Genomic DNA, 17019 nt, shown 5'->3' with positions numbered 1-17019 from the left:
TTCATTTATAGAAGTATTTATGTAAACATTGAGGTTAGATTCATTGACGGATATGAAATGAATTAGGCAATCCAAACCACGTGACCTCTGGTTGGCACACAAACTAACAAAGAGGTTATGTTTGTATCTATTTTTCAATGATTTTTCATTGTTTATCGTCGTATTTTGTCTATTTTGGATTCATTTGGATTTCGTTTCCTGTTTTTGTGAACTTTATAAACTTTACCACAATGCAAATTGATTATTTAAGGAAATTATTATTGGAAACTCCAGATGTTGCGAGAAAGGAAGGCGAAACAATTTTTATTTACTGTTCATTTTGTTCATTAATACCAGATATATTATATATTATCTATACAGGGTGTTTCATTAATAATTGTCCATATGGTAATTGGAGAAACCTTAGCACAAAATACGAAGATTTAACCTAAAACACTTAAATAAAATGTGGTTCCTTACTGAGTTACAGGGTGTTCTATCTAAAAATATAAAAATTATTTTTGCTCAGCATTTTAAAACTATTCGATGTATCCTTTTTATACATGGTAGGAAGTATAGGTACTGTACAAACTACTAAATTATGTTAAACAAACGTTTCTGTCGATTACCAGAGACGTACGACGGGGGAAAGTGAATGGTTGACCCTTTTCAAATTCTACGCCACTGGCGGAATGTCTATTTTAGCTCAATTTTTGGATTCTCCAATACTTTCTATGAAAATAATATACTCTTCATTCGTAACGATAAAGTCATTAGTTTTCGAGATCTTTGAAGTTAAAAATGAAACGACACGGTTATTTTGATTAATGTATTGTGTCGCTTCATTTTTAGTTTCAAATATCTCGAAAACTAATCATTTTATCGTTAAGAATGAAGAGTATATTATTTACATAGAAAGTATTGAAAAATCAAAAAATTACACTACAATAGCAATTTCGTCAGTGGCGTAGGATTTGGGAAGGGTCAACCAGCCACTATCCCCTGTCGTACGCCTCTGGTAGTAACTAGAAACGTTTATTTATCTTAATTTAGTAGGGTGTACAGTACCTACACTTTCTGCCAAGTATGATAAGGATACGCCAAATAGTTTTAAAGTAACTGGGTACAAATTATTTTTAAATTTTAATCATATGAATCATACCATAAATTAATCAAAATAACTGTGCCGTTTCATATTTAACTTCAAATATCTCGAAAACTAATGACTTTATCGTTACCAATGAGGAGCATATTATTTACGTACAAAGTATTGGAGAATCTAAAAATGGCACTAAAATAGTAATTCCTCCAGTGGCGTAGAATTTGAGAAGGGTCAACCATTCACTATCCCCTGTCGTACGTCTCTGGTAGTAGCTGGAAACGTTTGTTTATCATAATTTAGTAGGGTGTATAGTAGACTTTCTGCTAAGTATGAAAAGGATACGTCGAATAGTTTTAAAATGCTGAGCAAAAATAATTTTTAAATTTTCAGATAAAACACCCTGTAACTCAGTAAGGAACCACATTTTATTTAAGTGTTTTAGGTTAAATCTTCTTATTTTGTACTAAGGTTTCTCCAGTTACTATATGGACAATTATTAATGAAACACCCTGTATATATAATGTATTTTATAAATATTTTTATATATACAGGGTTCCCATACATCAAAGTTTGTTCGACTAGACACCGTGAATTTTCAGCTTGCTATTAATCAACTTTTTTTTGGTATGTACGCGTGATCCAGGTCTATTATAAAAATAGATGAAATAAAATTAAAAAATTAAAAATTTAAGAAATTATATAAAGTATCTACAAACTAAAAACATATTTGTTGTTTTTAGGTAAAATATGTATTATATCACCTTTATACTTTATTAAAAAATCCAAATTGTATAATTAGTATACTAATCAGTATATTCATTTGTCATTTTTAGCCTAAAATATTAAATAATTTTTATTTTATTGATTATACACTACAATGTACCGGGTGTCCCAATAAGAATGGCTCTCGGCCATATCTCAGGAACCGTTTATAGTAGAGCTTTGAAATAAAAAGTTTTATAACAAAAGTTGCCTCAGGAAAAGCCTGGAAATTATTTTTATAATTGTAGGACTACCGCTAGAGGGCGTAATTGAATATCAAAAATTAAAAAATCTAAATTTTACAAAATTTTCCTAATGAAGGGGCACTGGAAATCCGATCGTCGTATTCTTCATAAAATTCTACGCATATTTGATTTGACAAGTTTAGGTCTACCTTTGGAAATAAGAGGTGGGGGTGAGTGGGAACCTTGTTATGAAAAACTGACTGTGAGTCCGGTTCTGCTTAATCAAATTTTGCAAACTTGGTCTTGTTGAAGACAGATCTTTTTCGTCAATGTAAAAGTTATGATTTCGAACCAACTTACTGAGTAATATGCCAGCTAGAAGGCGTTATTTAAGTTTTTTCAGAAATCTAGTGTTCCTTGGAAAATATTAAATACAAACATGCATTTTTAATACCATATTACAAAATTAGACAAAATTAGCAACAGAATAGCGAAAACCGCATGTTAATACCTTTTTTCTAGCTCGAGATATCTTACAAAACGTGTAAATTTAAAAACATAACTGTTACTGTCACCGGTAAACGAAATAATTCATTAAAAGTAGTGTGCTATGGAAACAACAAAGAAACATTTTCCAGCTGTCAACGTATATTAGGTCTTTTCAACGCTTCTCATTTGTTTCGAGCCTCGTTCATATCTCGTATATTAATATTATACACGGATTGTACGGCATATGACAGAGGCTCGAAACAAATGAGAAGCGTTGAAATGCCCTATTACAAAGAAATAAAAACAACTATTTAGTGATGACATAAACGTTCAAATTTTTGCCCATCATTTTCGTTGCAAACATTTACTCTTTCAAGAGTAGATTGAACAGCAGTCTCAATTTCTGCTCTTGATATGCTTTGAATGGCGTTTAGTATTCTCTGGATAATGTATTCTAGAGTAGTGTATGATGGGCAACAATTTGAATATTTAGGTCGTCACTAAGTAGTTCTTTTTGTTCTGTGTTATATTTAATTTTAATAGTATTGTTTCTCTTTATATTGTTTTTTTAATTAATTATATTTTTATACGTTGACATCTGGGAAATGTTATTTTGTTTTTTTCCACAGCACACTAGTTTTCATTAACTTAGTTTACCGGTGATAGTAACAGTTATGTATAAAATTTACACGTTTCTTGAGATATCTTGAGATAGAAAAAAGGTATCGACATGCGGTTTTCGCTATTCTATTGCTAATTTAATCTAATTTTTTAAAGTATGATTAAAAATGCATACTTGTATTTAATATTTTCCAAAGAAAACTAGATTTCTGAAAAAAAATTAAATAACGCCTCCCAGCTGGCTTATTACTTATTAGGATGGTTCAAAATTATCACGCTTACATTGAAGAAAAAGATCTGTCTTCAACAAGACCCAGTTTTCAAAATTTGATTTAGCAGAACCGGACTTACAGCCATTTTTTCATAACAAGGTTCCCACTCACCCCCACCTCTTATTGGCAAAGGTAGAGTTAAACTTGTTAAATCAAATATGCGCAGAATTTGATGAAGAATACAATAATCGGATTTCCAGTGCCCCGTCATTAGGAAAATTTGGTAAAATTTAGATTTTTTTATTTTTGATATTCAATTACGCCCTCTAGCGGTGGACCCACAATTATGAAAATAATTTCCAGGCTTTTCCTGAGGCAACTTTTGTTATAAAATTTTTTATTTCAAAGCTCTACTATAAACGGTTCCTGAGATATGGCCGAGAGCCATTCTTATTGGGACACCCGGTACTGTATAATCAATATTATTATATGTCATATTATAATAATGTTGTTAATTAATATATTTCGACAAGTAATTAAAATCGATTAATATGATTTATATAGGATAAAAAGGTATAGAAGTATTATCTGTATAATAAGCAAGTACAGTTACAAGTTATAAAATAATAATTAATAATGCATATTACGCAATAATCAAATCCAAAGGGCCGGTACGGTTAACTAACCGGAGTTTAATCGAGAAAATACCGGCCCTAAGAATAACAGACTTCATAAATGGAATTATAATTATTACCTATAATTATAATAATAATTAAAATGGCATTTATTAAGTCTGATATTCTTACGGTCGGTATTTTCTGTCCCGATAGACACCGGCCCTACCTAGCGTCACCAAATTAAAATTTGGTAACACCAATACGCGGTTTCAGAGCCATCGTCCCCGCAAAATTTTCAGAGACGATCCAGTCAAAGATCCTACTATCGTTGCCACTCACAGAAGTGGTAAACGGCGCGGCGCACGGTAAGGGCACACTATAATAAATATGGAACCTCTTTATACTGTGGTAAGGGCGTATTATAATAACGTGCAACCGATTTTACATAAACTCGCTGATATTTTCGTGCGTCTAGTTGGCTATTTTACTGAATTAGGTAGATACTATTAACAAATATTTCTATTTTTAAAAAATATAAATGGAATTATTTCATAGTAGTCATAAAATATTTATTTACAAATTTTAACTGTTACCAATGGTAACAATGGTTACATGGACGCTTCGCCAGTGGATATTTATACATATCTGGTGGAGTCTCACAGTTGCTACTCTAAGCAGCAGATGAAAGCATACAAAAGCCTTCAGGCATATAAATATTTTACAGCTGGATTTGTTTTGAATGGAGTAAAAATTGTTAATGATTTCCTGATTTCCATATTATTGTTGGAAAGGTATGCCTTTATTTTATTTATTCACCATTAAGAAATATATGGATAACAGTATTAATGTCTTCTGGATAAATTGGTTCTAAATATTAGATTTATTTACGTTTATAAATATATCTGTATGAAACCAGACATATCGTCGTCCTAATCTGTAAACAGCGAACTCCATAATTCTCTGAAAATGATTTATTACTGCCATCTATTTGAATTACTGTCATGATTGTTCTAAAATTATATTATATGAATGTCTGATTTTAAATAAAATATTCTCAATCATTGTAAAGAACGCAAATATTCTAATAAAAATAAATTTTTGTAGTTGAAGAATTTCCAAAAAAATAAAATATTTTTTTTAGGTGAAGCATTTCCAAAAAGCTAATGCTAAACGACTAAATGCTTGGGTGGGGTGATAGCCAGTTCTGATGACATAGCAAATGCACATTGTATGCATATGGCCGGTAATAGTGAAGTCTGCAGCCATATTGCAGCAATCCTATTTTTAGCTGAGTATGCCCAGGGCAAGACAGACGAAGAAGAACCCAATGCATGTACATATGTTACAGCTACATGGTTTGGAGATAGCAACATATGCATTCTGTGATGAAAAACTAACGAGTTTTGAAACTGTTTGGTCAGAGTGCTTGTGGCGCTCACTAAACGAATTGAAATATAAGATGGCTTTGACATTGTGTTGCAGCGATATGAAAATGGTTATTAATTTTTAATTATAATGTACTTCTTCATCATGAGTAATTATGTATTGGTCTTTTAAATGTGTATTTATTTTTGTAATTAGTATCAACTTGTAATGATAATATACATTTATCGTTTAAGGTATGACTATGTTTTGACTCTAAAATAAATGTTTTAAAAATCAAATCCTGCCTCTTTCTGTTAGTAACTACCCATGGATATCACAAATTGTGCTTACTGATAGGTTTGTTCGTAGAACGATCAGCAACTCTTGCCAACCATCAGACACATGCGCATTCGTAGTCTATGAATGCTAACTATTAACTGCACAACGCTAACTGTTAACTGCTCATGCACCTGATGGTTGGCAGCAGTTGCTAATCGTTTGTGTCATACTACGAACAAACCTATTAGGTCTGGATCTCGTGTACCAAAAAAATTGATTAATAGCAAGCTGAAAATTTGTTAATAGCTTAACGGTGTCCAGTTGGACAAACTTTGATGTATTGTGACACTGGAACAGGGGTAGTTTTAATTGTGAAACAGTTTGGAAACTCAGATTTGGAACATCAGATTACAAAAACATCCCATATATTTTGTTGGACAGAACATCCAATTGATCTGTTACCCTTTCATTAAATTCTCATGCAAAGATCAGACTGCTATTACTAACCAACATGATTCCTGTAGTTTGACATGGTCTTCGTGTTCTACTCATTAAAATGCCCAGTTGGTGATTTTTTCACCAGTCTGGTTTTTGCATGAGAGTTTAATGAATTGGTAGCAAATCAATTGGAAGTTTTATCTGACAAATTACATAAACATTTTCGTAGTTTGACGTTCCAAATTTTTAACCTGTTCCACAGTTAAAACTTCCAGTGTTCCCATACATCAAAGATTGTCGGACTAGACACTGTTAAGCTAATAATAAATTTTCAGCTTGCTATTAATCAACTTTTTTTTGGTACGCGGGATCCAGGTCTATATGGAATAAATAAATAACAAAACAAATTCCCTGTCAAAACTGCATTTATTTTGAATAAATGAAAAACAAAATAATATTGTTTTAACAAAATAGGGGATAAATGTTAAATTTAGTATTAATAAAGTTTGTCACATTGGCCTAAAATTAATGTCACTAGTTACGTTAGTGTCACATATAAATAATTGTAATAATATTAATAAAAACCATAATTCCTAGCATGAGTGTGTCCTGTTTTTTGATAATTTAGTTAGGCGAGGAAACAAATGAGTTTCTAATAATGCTTTTCATCGATTGTCATTTGTTTCGAGCTTCTGTTAGATGTTGTATAATCCGTGTATAATATTACTATACACAAATTATACGACATATGACAGAAGCTCAAAACAAATGACTGAATGAAAAGCCCTATAGAGGGAACACGAAAAAAATTAACATTATCTGATCAGCTCGACTTCCACAGTTCACTACTATACAAGTTACAGGCATGTTTTCAGCACTTAAAATCACCAAAAACGAAAAGTTTATAAAATAATCAATCTAATGAATGTCTTTAAATACTATATTAAGCTCAAAATCACGACAAAAAACAAATTAAAATTAACATTATTCTGATCAGTTGGACTTCCACATTTCACTACTATACAAGTCACAGGCATGTTGTCAGCACTCAAAATCACCAAAAACGTAAAGTTTATAAAATAATTAATCCAAAGAAAGCCTTTAAATACTATATTAAGCTCAAAATCACGACAAAAAACAAATTAAAATTAACATTATTCTGATCAGTTGGACTTGCACAGTTCACTATTATACAAGTGACAGGCATGTTGTCAGAACTCAAATCACCAAAAACATAAAGTTTATAAAATAATTAATCTGATAAATGTCTTTAAATACTATATTAGTTCAAAATCAGGACAAAAAACAAATTAAAATTAACATTATCCCGATCAGTTGGACTTCCACAGTTCACTACTATACAAGTCACAGGCATGTTGTCAGCACTCAAAATCACCAATACACGGTGTTTCTAAATAAGTGTCACAAACTTTAAGGGTAATTCTGCATTAAAAATAATGACAGTTGGATTTATAAACATATGTCCGCAAATGTTTCGTTTTCCAAGATACTGGATGTTGAATTTTTTCTTACCAACTGGCGATTTATTTATTGCTTTAAAACCAGTTGAGATATGCAAATGAAATTTGGTAGTTTTTAAGAAATAGTTATTGCGCATTTTTTGACATGCAACTAAGAATTTTATATTCACCATTGGCATGCATACAGGTAATATGACCGGGTAATATGACCCGTATGCGCGCCAATGGTGAATATTAAATTCTTAATTGTATGTCAGAAAATGTGCACTAACTACTTCTTAAAACCCACCAAATTTCATTGGCATATATCAACTGGTTTTAAAGCAATAAAATAAATTGTCAATTTGTAAGACAAAAATTCAACATCCCGTATCTCGGAAACGAAACATTTGCAGACATACATTTATATGGCCAACTGTTAAAACATAAATGAAAAAAAACATAATGTTAAGAAAACCTGAGGCTATAGTTGGGTTTTAATTTCAGTATTTTATAAAATATTCCACAGGGTGATGTGAACTTTGAGAAAAAAACACAGTTTGATTGGTAAACCCGGTAGGGTCAATCGGGGCTAATGTGAAACACACAAAACATTGGGGCTAATCTGAAACATGTAAATAACTTTAAAGTTTTAGTAGATGAAGATGTGGAGTCTATGTCATTTTGTAGCTAGTACATTAATTAATTAAACCCCATATCAAACATAGTCAAAATCCACCTAACTGTGTATAGAAAAATATAAAAATCATAGACTTGCAATTTTAAGGAAAAAATCTTTTAATCGGAATGCCAAAACTTTTTCTCAGGCATTAAAAATACATTTAAAAACACAATCATTTAATTACAATGCATTCTATTAGAGTGAATGAGCATTTTTAGCTATAAATGTTTGTCCTAACTCTGACCAAACCTAAAATATTATCCACCAAAGTCGAGGGGCTAATATGAAACGGTGTTTGGGGCTAATGTGAAACACTCTCCAGTATTATTTCAAAACACACTCTAAGCAAAAATATTCTACATTATAAAATTTGTATCCGCCTACCACATTTAAAAACAAAATAGTTATGTCTTTTTGTTTTTCTTTTTGTTTTATTCATGCCGCTTCTTCCTTTTTTACTCTGTGTCAAAGGTAGGCATTTTTTCAGCTGGAAGTTTTCAGTCAGCTGTATGACGGAATTTGTATATATAAGGAAGGTGACATCTTCAATATAGATTTCATGGAAATAGTTGCGGTTCTACCTTATCCAGTAACCACTTTTAAGTCCAGAAAAATTACATATGTATTCCCTGGAAGTGTCAATGTGTATGAACAATGACTGAAGTTAGCAAAGGCTTAGGCCTATACACAAATTTGTTCATATTTCAGCTATTCATTTTTCCAGTTCTGTATTGTAGCTTATGTTGCTTATTTTGAATTATAAAAACCTTCCAAATGTAAACTGTTATTGTTATTACTAATTTCCATGGAGATTAATCCTACCTAAATCCATATTTAACTATCTTATTGTTGTTGTTTTAATGTATCAGTTAATTGGCCAATATAGTTGCAAAGTGATAAAATGCAAAAAAATGTAGGTATAAAAATTAAGTTATAACCCTTTCGTGACCGGCTCACACGATCATGAGCTCATGTTTATGTGGGTATCAATATCAAAATAAACATATTTTTACTAGGAAAGATGATATCAATATGTTGTGTCTATCGTGTATTATTAGAGTAACTGAAATTGTTTAACGAATTCGCGCTTAGTTTGCAATAGAATATCCTATAAAGAAGGCTGTGTATTTTGACAACAAAACCGATAAAGGTAAGTAAAAGATATCTTCTTTTTTATAAGTGTTTATGTTATTGTAACGGGTTTGTGGTATAGATAAAGTTTCAACTTCAAGATAATAAACAAGATTTAAGAAATTATTGGTTTGTTTGTAGAGATCTTGTCCCGTAAAATTTGAATATCACGATAGTGAGTTGCCGTCACACATTCAATTTTTAAAGCAGGAAATTAAAATACTAAATATTTATTGGTTTGACTTTTTATTAATTTTTCTATATTTTAATGATAAAAGTAGTTTTTCTAATTATTACAGGTGTGCCTCTCACCCACGATTTGGCTCTAGAGGTGTTAAATGATGGTAACTAGTCCGAAAGAGAAGATTTAGATGGCGAAAATGATATTGCTTTTGACGTTCAGATGTTTAAAAATAACACCGATGACAAGGATATTGAAGAAACTGTATTAGATGAAGAACCTGTATTGGATGAAGAACCTGTTCCTTCAACGAGCTCTTCTTCAACAAAGAGGCAATGGAAAGACATGACATTTCAGCAAAAAATGTTTGTTCTATTTTAGTTATAGGTCTGGATCCCGCGTATGAAAAAAAAGTTGATTAATAGCAAGCTGAAAATTTGTTAATAGCTTAAAGGTGTCTAGTCGAATAAACTTTGATATATGGGAACACTGAAACAGGGGTAGTTTTAATTGTGGAACAGGTTAAAAATTTGGAACGGTTACAGCACGAAAACGGCACATTTATTTTGTCCGACAGAACAGACTTAAACTCTCCGAACAGAGATTAAACTCTCATGAAAAAATCAGACTGCTATTTATTACCTGTCATAATTCCTGTCATTTGACATATTCTACATGTTCCACTCATTAAAACGCCCATTTGGTGATAAATAGCAGTCTGATTTTTGCATGAGAGTTTAATCTCTGTTCGAAGAGTTTAAGTCTGTTCTGTCGGACAAAATAAATGTGCCGTTTTCGTGCTGTGACCGTTCTAAATTTTTAACCTGTTCCACAATTAAAACTACCCCTGTTCCAGTGTTCACACATATCAAAGTTTATTCGACTAGACACCCTTAAGCTATTAACAAATTTTCAGCTTGCTATTAATCAACTTTTTTTTCATACGCGGGATCCAGACCTATTAGTATGTAATAGCACATTAAACAATTATAAAAATAATTTTTATTTGGCCCTAATGGTGTTTTACGTTTAATAAAAATGAATTTTTTCATACACTTACGATCCCGCATTCATAGAACATAAGCCCAGAGCGCACGAACGTGACATGTCATTTGTGACAGATTCAAACAATGAATTTTTTTTTCTGCATTTTTTACACCTTTTTTAGATACCATATATCATATTTATTCAAAGGGAAACTTCATTTTCATTAAAAAAAATTCAGGCCTGAAAGGGATATGGTAGTAGGTTAGTACAGCGGTTCTCAACCTTTTTTACTCAGCGACGCACTAACGTACTTCTTACAGATTCGCAACACCCTTATATGTACAAATTTTTGCTAGTGGTAGGTAAGTACTTCATCTTCATCTTATGCAATCCACTAATGGATGTTCGCGATCACGTTTGACCATTTTTCTCTATCCCTTGCAGTATGTATTAGGTCTCCTATGTTTTTTAGTCCTGTCCATAGTTTGACATTACGGAGCCATGACATTTTCTTCCTGCCCACTCCCCTTCTTCCTTCGATCTTTCCTTCAATTAAGGTTTGCAGAAACTGATATCTTTCATTTCTAATTATGTGTCCCAGGTATGCCGTTTTTCTCTGTTTAATTGTGCACATCAGTTGTCGTTCTGTACCAATTCTTCTCAGGATTTCTTCATTTGTTATTCTTGCGGTCCAGGGAACTTTCAAGGATTCGTCGATAGATCCACATCTCAAATGCCTCTAGCTTATTCATTGTGTTTATTTTTAAAGTCCATCCTTCCATGCCATATAGGAGCACCGACCATATATAGCATTTTGTGAATCTTAGTCTTAGGTTTAGGTCAAAGTCAGAGTTCGTAAAGACGTTTCTGAATTTCATGAATGCACTTCTGGCTCTTTCTATCCGACATTTAATTTCCATATCCAACATCCAGTCTTCACATAGCCAGGTTCCCAGGTACCTAAACTTTCTTACACGCTCTACATCTTGGTTGATGCTAAGTCCCATGTTCTCACTATGCTCTCAAATTTTATTAAGAAGGTTTTGGAGGTCTTCTATATTGTCTGCTATTAAGACCGAGTCATCCGCATATCGTTTATTATTGACCCAGGTACCATTTACTTTGATGCCGCTTTCGCATTCCTCAAGAGCTTCCTGTAAGATACTTTCTGAATATATATTGAACAGTAGTGGGGAGAGAATGCATCCCTGTCTTCAAGGTCCCTATACCATAGGTTGTATGGTAACTTTGACATTGACAAATGAAATATTGTCATCGTGACGTCACCCAGACGATCAATTTTACGAATTGTTTGTAAACATAATAGGATACGTGGTTTGGAGGCTATATTTTGTTATTAAATATCGTTAGTGTTTTAATTTGTGTTTATATCTTGAGATATAATGTATCTATAGATATCATTAAGTGTTTTTAGTATAATAACTTAAACCCAAAACTCTTTTACAAGAAGTGTTATATACGTTGACGCCTAGCCCTATTTCTTTCGCATTTTCTTTAAGCTCCACATACAGTTCTGTAATATCTCTTGCGGTTCTTCACATCAAGTTTACATCATTTGTGTACGTTACAATCTGCTGAGACTTATTGAACAATATATCTAATTAAGTCTATAGATAATAGATCTATTATATGTACCTAATTGTTTCATAAAAAATTATAACCTAATATTGCAGTCATCTGAAGATCATTTGAATAAACAATTATAAAGCAAATGAATATATAAAATAGGGAAAATTCCCTTTGTTGCACTGAAATTGCATTTTTTTTTTATAATTTACTGTTAATGTAAAACTTCACAGGTACCTATTGAATGGAATCATAATGTTTTAATAGTTTTAGATATTATAATCCAGTACCTAACGTAATCAGTTGCTCTTATGTTAAACTTAAGGGAAAAACTACTAATTTTGATAGGTACATAAATCTTTAGTTAAATCTCTTTTTCACCATGGTTTACACGTTAGAAGGAATTTATAATAATGTACTACATGCATTATCCCCAATTCAAAATGATTATATACCTACTCAAAATCATTTAAAAAAGTAAATTGTATTCAACCCATTATTAATATACCTAGGATATTTGAATGATTTAGTCCCATATATAAACACAAGAAACAATCTACTTCTGCTTTAATTAAGTAGTAATGCTATTCTACTGCATATATTTAATTGCAATTATATTCTATGATTTTTGTAACTCTACAGGTATCTACTACATTTTTTAAAGAATATATTAAATAAATAGTCATTAAAAATCCAAACGTATTTTTTTTAAATATACATATATTTTCAATCATTAAAAACATTCCTATTTTCCGAGTTCATTTCAATGAGTGAAGTGAATGAATTTGAATGCAGCATTCTGGGTGACGTCACTCCCGCCATTAGATTCTCGACGCTGATTGGTGGAAAGTTACCATGCAACCTGTCTATTTATGAACCTTGCCTGTCTTACACCTCTGAGAATTTTTTGAGCTTGCATTGTTTCATTATCCACCTTGATGACAGCTGTTTGATTCCAGTTTGATTCCAGGTAAGTACAGATGAATATATTAAGCATATTATTTTTTACGGAAACAGTTACGGATTGGCACTTTATTGATTGGTATAACGTGGTATATACCTAATAGTTAAAAAAAAAAGTAAAAAAATATAAATAAAAATATCGTATTCGTAAATCTCGCGACACACCTGATAGGTTCTTCCGGCACACCAGTGTGTCGTGACACAGTGGTTGAGAACCGCTGGGTTAGTAGGTACTGAAAGTTTACATACACAGCTAAATGCTGATATGTTTTTTGATTAATTTAATGGTTGTAATAAGGCAATTAAGTATATGTTTCACAATAGCCCCATTGCTGTTTCATAATAGCCCCTTTTCATGGGGGTAAAGTGAAACGCAGTTTTACTTTTTGTGCTTTTATTTTATGACAAAAAACATTTTTGAAACCACCAACTTGTAAAGGACACAAAGATACATACTAATGAATTTTTGTTTGTGTCTTGGGCTTGGGGCAAATAGATCATAAGATATATTGCAAAGTTTACATTTTTGTTTCATATTAGCCCCTATTGACCCTATACAATGAAAATTAACCTGTTTAGCAACAATATTATTACAATGGTATTGCTAAAGAATCAAGCTATAACATGATCAAAAAAGAACTTAAATCAGCCAACAGGTTTAGGAAATATGAAAAATCAAAAATTACCAAATTTTTAAGTGGGCCGATTTCTATGCACTTAAGTTTATAAACATACTTTACTCTTGAGTGAAATTCATATGTTTTTACATACCTCGTATACTGTTTTAGACTATGCAGAGCCGTTTATAAAGAATAACGGTTATTCATAAAATAGATAATAAATTTCCCATATGATTTCAAGTTATGCAGACAAACTGTATATTATTCAGCTAAACTAAGATTGATTTTTTTAGCAAAAATATTAGATCTGAATAATTTTTTTGATGATAGGTTTTAAACAAGAATGTTCTTGTTCCAGTACAAGAAAATATTACATTCACTACTTTTCGCCAATTACCAAGTCATTTTTGCACACGAAAGGAAGAACATAAGGAAATATAAGAAGATTAAAGAAAGAGTATGAGCTATGGAGGCTCAAGATAAATGTGTGTAAGACCCAATGACAGCAAAATAGGAAATAAAATAAGAACAATTGAATTCGACTTTACGAGAAGATGTCTACAAATCACCAAAGAAGAGGATTAGAGGATAGAATAAGAACATAGGAAATAAAGGACAGAATGGAAGTAGAATGCTCAATTACAAAAAAGTTGGAACACAGTGCCCTGCAGTGTAGGGTATGTCACATGTACAAAGAATACCAGAGCACATGTGGCAGAACATAATATATTAGGCTGGTATCTGCTGGGAAGAAGACTTGCTATGAGATGGAAAATGTACATAGGAAATGCTATGACAGATAGAGACTTCAGAGAAGGTGAATGTGAGAAGGGCATACTGTTGAGGGCAAAAATAGAGAACTCATAATGGGAAAAAAGCCAAAAAAGAAACAAGAATGTTTAATTGGCTCCTGTAAAGTTGGTTGTTCCAGAGTTACAAGGAATACTAAATGAATTACACTGACGATTTGCCACAATATTAAAATTAACAAGATGACATAATCCAGAGTTTGTTAAAACAAAATGATTACAACATCCATTTTGGATAATATTCAAATTTTAATAAGTAGGTCTCCTAGCTATATTAAAGTAACTGTTCCTAAGTAAAATAAATCTAGATTTAACAAATATTATGGCGAGGTCTCCACAGAGACTTGAGAATTTGATACTGTGCACCATAATTTTAGCAACATGAATCGCCGTAAATTTCGATTTATTTTATAATGTGGAAATGTAAGCAACTAAGAATAGCATTGATGTTAAAAAATAAAAAAAAAATTAAAATAGATGAATGAGTAGTTATGAACTAAATGAGTTACTTACGCCGGCATTTACGTGGTCAAATATACATTCAGACGTTTGATTAAGGAATCATATTTTGGAGAGAATGTGCCTGCAGTTGTAAAAATTTACTCTTCTGCATGTGTTTACCTTAAAACCAACATTATATAACTTCACTTAGCAGCACCAATATCCAAAATGCATTTTAAAACGCTTCATGGACAAAAGGGGACAAACAAAAACAGACAAACAAACCACATTACATGACAGAAATGTACTGTGAAACAAACCCAAACGCCCAAACATCAATCCAAACATGTCATGGATGATGATGGAGATGAATGAGATGGCCATGGCGGAAATCGGAGATGGCGTCGCGTCATTCGTCAATGTCATGTTAATCGTCATCGTCACTCGTCACGTTAACAGTGTTGCCAGAGAAATTTTTGGAAATGTACTGGAATATTGGAATTTTGTAAATGTACTGGAATGACACAAAATGTACTAGGTTTGTTCCAACACGACCCAGAAACCGTCCATGAACGATCACAGTCCTGCGCAATACCATGAAACGTATTAATTCGTTCCCATGGAACACATGGAACGTTCACGGTTCTTGGTCGTGTTGGAACAAAACTACTAGCAACACATTTTGTACAAAACTTTAAAAACTTTGTTAAATGTTATGAAGCAAATTTCTTATATCACAAAATTTTAGGTTTTTATAGTTAGTAGTAAATAAAATAATAGATAAATCATATATCTAAATGAATATTTTTTAATGGTAAAACAAAGAAGTGCGTTGCTTGGAAAACGTCCTTTCCAAATAATTCTGAGTAAAGTCAACTTTACACTACATTATTTGTCATATGATTTTGCCCATGACGAGCCGCATGACAATGCTTATGAAGGCCGCGTCTCACCATCAAATAATTTGATCAAACAGTTTGAGCAAACTTGACGTACGAGAGGAAGTACGTCAAAGTGACGTCACAATTGCAGTTTGTTGAAATTCTAAAAATCGGTGTTCTCACGATCAGTCTAGTTTGATCAAATTTTCTGTATTAAGAGTTGTCTAACTTGTTTGAAAATCTAATCCACAATGAAAATTGAAAATGAAATGAAAAGGCTGGAGTGAGGAGTGCTGAAGGGAGTTGTGACTTTACTTTGTTGTCAAGTACTAAGTAGGGCACCTATTACCACTGTTCGGGCATATCAGGCAGAAAAAATAGAAAAGAAAGAATGTAGGCTAGACCTGGACTTTTTCCATGAAATGAAAGCCCTAATAAAAAATAAATTGTGTACAAGAAGACATTGGGAAAAAATACATCTATGCAATACAATATTGTTCTTTACAGATTAATTGTTGCTTTACGCTATGTAGGCACAGGGCTCACATTAAAAAGGGTAAGCTTTTCCACGACAATTGCATATAATTTTTCTAAATTAGCAATAAATTGAATAGCAAATGGCAGTTTTCACATTGTCTAGAAGCTATGGATGGAAACATGGTGAACTTTCAACCTCTCAGAAGGGATACTATAGAAATTATAAAGGAACTGACGGCCATTACTTTTTGCTGTATTATATTATGCAGATGGTCAATTTCTTATTGCAGATATAAGAAGAAATGATCCAAATATATCAGATTTTAATTTCAGATTTTTTAATAGCTATTGGTGCAGTTAGCAACATTCGGCTGTGAATAAGTTTAAAATGTAAATTATTTTAGTGCCTTTTTAGTTAAACCTTATTGTATATTTGAAGATTTTCAATTATTATTACACTGATAATTAATATAATTAGTTTTATTAATATTATGAGTGGCCAAAATAAATAAAAATAAAACAAGTGTTTTATTTCGACTAACAAACCAGAAACAATCCTACTACTAGTGCAGTGATGTTAAAAAGGGATTTAAAAATGGTGTGCTGTATTTTTAAACTGGATATCAAGTAAATGATATATGTCATATCAACAAAGTTATTTCCTAGTGCTAATGGCACAGCTCAAGATGGACTACCAAGATCAAAATCAACAGATGCCAGGTTTATCCACACAAATGCAATCAATTATCCC

The 17019-nt window shown here is 31.9% G+C and overlaps 2 long non-coding RNA genes across 2 annotated transcripts in view; one reads left to right on the top strand and one right to left on the bottom strand.

Moving 5' to 3' along the window:
* LOC126892971 (uncharacterized) overlaps positions 1-15476 on the bottom strand; it is a 39087-nt gene extending 23611 nt beyond the window's left edge. Inside the window, exon 1 of the long non-coding RNA XR_007701071.1 lies at positions 14983-15476. This is a non-coding gene — a long non-coding RNA (uncharacterized LOC126892971). The remainder of the gene's footprint in view (positions 1-14982) is intronic.
* LOC126892972 (uncharacterized) lies at positions 9207-10558 on the top strand. The gene is made up of 2 exons (XR_007701072.1): positions 9207-9341; positions 9622-10558. It is a non-coding gene; the product is annotated as an uncharacterized LOC126892972 (long non-coding RNA).
* Positions 15477-17019: the final 1543 nt, after the last annotated feature.

Source organism: Diabrotica virgifera, chromosome 9 (assembly GCF_917563875.1).
Source record: "Diabrotica virgifera virgifera chromosome 9, PGI_DIABVI_V3a".
In the NCBI taxonomy this organism is placed as follows: domain Eukaryota; kingdom Metazoa; phylum Arthropoda; class Insecta; order Coleoptera; family Chrysomelidae; genus Diabrotica; species Diabrotica virgifera.
Note: the sequence above shows the minus strand (reverse complement) of the source record. Positions and strands in the feature narration are given on the sequence as shown.